This window comes from Phalacrocorax aristotelis, chromosome Z (genome assembly GCF_949628215.1).
Source record: "Phalacrocorax aristotelis chromosome Z, bGulAri2.1, whole genome shotgun sequence".
In the NCBI taxonomy this organism is placed as follows: domain Eukaryota; kingdom Metazoa; phylum Chordata; class Aves; order Suliformes; family Phalacrocoracidae; genus Phalacrocorax; species Phalacrocorax aristotelis.
Genome location: NC_134311.1, coordinates 64,500,718 through 64,506,717, shown reverse-complemented (window position 1 = coordinate 64,506,717; position 6,000 = coordinate 64,500,718).

Below are 6,000 nucleotides of genomic sequence, written 5' to 3'. Positions count from 1 at the left end.
AGCATGCTTGCCCCAAAGAGTTGAAGAATGCACATTTATATAGATTCAGCACATAAGTGAAACAGAGAAGGGGCCAATATTTCTCCTGCTGGCTTGTTCAGTACTGGGAAAATGGTGGGGGGAAAAGAGACATTAGCCCTGCTTCTCTACAGGTATTGTTGCTATTTTTCACCCTGTGGAACTCATCTGTCTCACTGCTTTATATATCTAAATTACTCAAGGTTTATGTGGGAGAACTGGATTTAACTGTAATTCATCGACAGTCTCCTGAGGTACATGACAGCAAAAAATATTTTAAAATAACTCCACAGGTCATGTGCCTGGATAATTATGGATTGTAAAGTTATTATTTGAGAGGGAAGGCAGCTATGGAAACTTTTAAATTGTCTAAATATTTTTCATTTGAGGAGTTAAAGTGAAAAAGTTACAAAAATATTTGTTAAATTAATTTTTCCGATGGAAATACAAGTGGGACTTAACCACTCCGTTAATTTTGGGGTAGAACCAGACAAACGATAAAAATATTATCTTCCCCTCTTCACTGAATAATCCCTCCCCATTTCTTACAATCAAGAGCTCACTGGAAAGTGTTTGCTTTTTCCTGAAAAACTTAAGAACAGCTCTTCAACATAATTTGGTTTTTAAATATAGTATATTGTTAATTCTGTAATTGTATGTTGTGTACAATCACTGTTAAAATGTAAGCAAATACATTATACATTGTTCAATTTTGTTTATGAAATTTTTTGTTATATTTTCAGATGTACTTTTCTGGGTCACTTTAAACTTACTAGAAACTCACTCCTGTTGTGCTTTGTCAAAACCAGAAGAATTCCATTTCAATATCTTATCAGACATGTTCACTTCCAAATTTTCATTACACTTGCTTAGCCTCATATGAAAGCATGCTTTTTCCCTTACTTTCCTAGCTATCTAGTTACTACACCTCTGTCATCATCATGGAGACCTTAACAAAATTGACCTAGAGAAACTTAATAGAATTTTCCTCCTTGTGAAGTAATCCTCCCATTTGTATAGCCAGCTGTGATATTCTGTCAGGCATACAAACTAATTCTAATAACCAAATGACAGCTCAAGATGTTCCCTTTTACCACCACATTTTGACACGCTAAAAACAGAGTTGAGCCTTTAGTTTGAAGAATAAAACTATATCCCACCTGATAATTTATTAAGGAGTCCCTATTAGTGTTTCAGGGATGAATACTCTGGACAAGATCAAGGAAGAATTCTATTTTTTCTGCAGATCATCTGACTCATTCCATTACAGCTACAATTTTAGTTGTTTGGAATGTTAAATAGAAAATAAAAATTTGATAAGAGGAGAAATTAATCCCATTGAATACAATGGTGCTTCTGCTCTCCAGCGAAAGTCTGAATTCACTTGTTCTGTAAAAGTTTCTTCAGAACTTTTATGTTTTGTATTGAAATATTCCTGCTTCTCTACAGTGTATTCTAGAATGGACTTTACATATAGCCTCTTATGTTCTCAGACTATGCTGATGATGGAAGCAGCATGTTTAAGTTCCACAAACACTTTACCTCTGCAGCAAAGGCTTTTATCAATGGAGGAATGCTGTCTTGCTTACAGAGAACTGGAATATTGTCGCTGAATTTAGTGGAGACAGGATTTTAATGCTGGTATATTTTATGGGAACTTCAAGGTACTGAATGCCATTTTCTTGAATATGATGAAGAGAACTGAGAGAACATAATACTTCAAAGGATCAGAACTGGACAAAGAAATGCAACGTGTGCACAAAAGAGAACATGTAGTGGTATAAGGATTCAGTCCTGAAAAACTTGTCTACATTATGCATACTGTTTCTTTAATACTATTCATGGTGGTAAACACTGAACTCAGAAATAAGTGTTAGCTGGATCAGGGAACAAAATAAGCTCATATGGTTCATTAATTCCTGCAATAATGGATATTAAAATCTTTTTATATACACTGGATAACTTCTATATGCACTGCTGAAGTAATGTATGTTTTCTTGTTAGTGGATCATTTCTAAAGTTTTCTCATTTGTACTATGTGCAACACCCTCTTTGCTTTTTTTGGGGTGGTGAATACTGAAAATTGAAGTGGGGTGTAAGCAAGCATATTGTATATTACTTTCAAAATCTAATATACAATAATTTTTGTAGGGCCCAATTTTTAGCTGTACCAAGCAAGTCACATTATGTTATACTGATCAGCAAATCTCAAAGAAGGCTTCATTAATAAAACTTTGCTGTACTTATCCAAAAACATATTCAAATGTATAATAATGTCTCTGTCCCTCTAAATTTTACAATAATGGGCAAAGTAGGAAGCATTAGGCGTATCTTGTCCAAACAATCGATAAGCTACTACATACTATAGACTGAAGAAAAGAGGGCCATGGAAGCATCATACATAAAATATGATACTGGGGATAGAAAAAAAGGCCTCTTTTGGTTTTGGTAGTGAAACCAGTCACACCTTTTAAAATGCCCATTTGTCTTCTATTTCTTATTAATGCACTGTTTGCTTCAGTGCTACTTTCTACTTGATTGTATGAATGATATGGAGAGGCTGGTATTTTGTAGTAGATTTCCACTGCGGCTGTCCTTGCAGATATTCAAGCCTGAGTTGCTACTGAAGGGAAAAAAGGAAGAGCTTGTTTAGGATGACAAGGATACGGAAAATAAATCCAAGAAAGCAATGGATTTGAAATAAAAATGTAACACCTGCCAGGCAGCTTACTCACAGTATAAACAAGGATTAACACCAGCGGTGGTGCAGCAAATACTGGTCTTAGCACACATATGTTTAAATATCACAACCAGAGTACAAGAAAAATTACTTCACACACTTGGTATTTCAGATTGCTTTTGGATTCAATAGCTGCACCCAGAACAATAATTATACTCAATACAGGGGCAGTGAACAGATTCAGTCCAGAAAGCAAATAAGCTAGAAAAGGAGTTTTACTACCTTCTCCTTGGTTTTAGCACAGAATATAGTTCTAGATGAGGAGAAATACAGGGCTACGACAACCTAAGCAGTAATTTAGAATAATCTGTTTAATAATTTACCTCCTGGCAAGAGGGTTTCACAGATATTCCTGAGGCAATTACTGTCTTTCTCAGGGAGATTTATTCTTCTCTAGAATGAACAAATTACAAATAGACATTTTAAAATTCATCTCCCTCCATTTTAAAATCAACTCAAGCTCAGAAGCTTGTGATCAAGGATCAGATATGTCTTGAGGAGTGGATGGTCACATTGCTGACTTAGAGCTCAGGCTGCAGGCGTATGGCAACAGATGATTACCATTAGGGCGTTAATATAAGGTTAATTGTCCGGGTCAGGCCTCTGCTGGCAGGCACTGGCCATATACAGCTGTGTATACGGTCACAGCTGAACAGGAGTTGACTGAAACAATCTGTATTCTCTGCTCTGACTACCTGTCCTCCCTAGCACAGTAGGAAAACAAGCCGATGAATGATTATTGAATTTGAAAGCACTAAAACAAAAATCTTTTGGTATTTGTATCCTCAACTGGCAAGTTGAAGAGACATTCTTTTTGCCTTTTGACAACGTAGATTTTAACCTGTGATAAGGGATCTCAAGGCATCATTCCCATAACTTCTGCCTTTTTCTGGAATGAGAGCAATAAATAACACCCTTAGGGTTATCTTTTCCACCTTCTCCCACTGGTGAGCAAGGAGAATGGAAAAGCATCTTCTGAATGGATGGATCTGCTGGTGACCAGTTGATCCTTTTGTACTGAGGAGTGATGATAAATCTTTAACCCACCCTTACGTAGAGAAAACTGGCAAAGTGGATCTAAGGAGCAGTATTCAAATACTAAGTGAGGAATGGAACAGAATTCAGGTACTTCTGTTGTCTAAACTGTTTAGCCCTATTTCAGGTGTGTTGATAGAGTTGCTGGCTCTTCTAAACACTTTCACTGCAACTTGCTTTTCTTTCTATATGTCTGGAACACTCCCATAAGGGCATAATTTAGCAAAGAGGCAGAATAGCCACCTTAAATATTACCCTCAGATGCCCAGTATGACAGGTCCAAAAAACGGTCTTAATTCTGAATGTGGTTTCCTGAAAGGAAGCATGGAGAGAGAAGACTACAGTACCCTGGAGAAAACTGGTTAGAGATTGTCAGTAAAGTAAGATAGGGTAGAACCACATAAATTACATAAGGTCTTTTGAAACTGGTGGAAAATCAGGAATGTCCTTCACTACATAGGTGAAATGTGTTCAGTCCTGGGTAAGTAGAATATTTTACTCCAGATCAATGAGAATACAAGTCAAACCATAGTCATGTTCTAACAAGAGAAAGTAAACAAAGATAATAATTAGCAATGCTTCTTTTTCCTGAAAAAAGTCTTGGGGTTAAATTAATTTTTCTGTTAACTTATCATAGTCAATGAACTTTTATCAAAATATAGTCTAGCTTGTTGGAACTATGTAGGCAGAGTGAATCCTACCATCCTATCAAGAATAAAGACATTTTGAAGGCTACTCACATAGCTTCTGTGTACAGAGTCTATCTTTGTGACATGCTGAGGGTTCTTTGGTGAGGGGACAGGTTATATGCTATTGCTTTAAGCTTTTAGAATTTCAGCCAGATAGAATTATATTTATTTACTCAGTATTGTATGGTCTCAGCTACAGTCCTCTTGTAGGCTGAATTTTGTGTATATCTAATCAGTCCATTCCAGCAAAGAGATTAAGTTTAAGAGGAAAATAACTGTGACACTTTATTTTTCTTTTCTTTATTTCCAAATATTTTTGACCTAAACATTAGCCTCTTTATGTCTGGCTCTTTATAAAATCTTTGATCTCTCCATGGTGTAGACAGAGTATTGACTTTTTTGCTCCATGCAAACCTGAGTAGTGTTGCTAAACATTTTAGTCATGCTTACATAAAATCTCCCAGAAAGCCTAACCTGAGCCCCTTGAGTTCAGGTGATGCCTCTTCTCCCTGACCTCTTCTCCCAAACAAAGGAGAAGGGGGAGGGATCCCTTAAAGGAGTAATAGCCACTTTCTTTGAGCCTAAGAGAAAAATGTACATGGTGTTTTAGGCAGCAAAATAGGCACTGGCAAGCCTAAAATGTAAAGCATGGGGTAGAATTTTGTAAAAGGGTCCTTCCTACACATCTACATATTACATTGCCTGCAATAATGGGAATTGAACATCATTCAGTGAGGACATATTTATTAGAATCTGGATGTAAACAAAACACACGAATGGGAATAAAATAAACAGGGAAAGAAGGAGAGAAGAACAGTAACAGCAAGATGAATGTCTGATTGCACATCTCAGGCAATAACTCACTTGTTAGGTAAAAGGGACAAGTGATTTCAGTAATCCCTTGAAGACACCATTATCAACTGACAATTTGCTACAGGTACCACAGTAGTCCAAAGAGCTAAACAGATTCAAAACTAACATAATCAGTCAAATTCCTCCAAGCAGCTGATATTGTTCTTCAGTGTATATAGTCCTCTTATTCCTTTGGTTATGAGCCAGGTGACTCTCATTAAGTCAACCATCATCAACTGGGCTTGACCAGGAAGTAGAAAGAAGGCAGCAATCTACAATTATGTAGGCATTGAGGCTAGACTGAACTATTATATTCAACACCCTGTAGCTCAAAACATAACTACTTAGATTGCTCATATAATAACTGTGGCCAGCCAGCCATTTGCAGTGGCTATAGCTGCTAGCTTCAGAAGGCAGATAAATATATTAAATCTCTATTATAGCATTCCATTATAAAGTGCACTCAGCTGTAATACCCTTTCTTTTCTCTTAACACCTCTAAAGACATATGTGAATGCCAGCCTGTGCTGTGGCATGGATGGTATTGTCATTTCGTTATTTGTGGCTGGACCATAATGGTATGTAATTTATATCAGCTACTGGAAAAAGAACAATACAAATAAAGATAATCTGTAAATGCATAAGAATCACACTGCTTTTAGAATG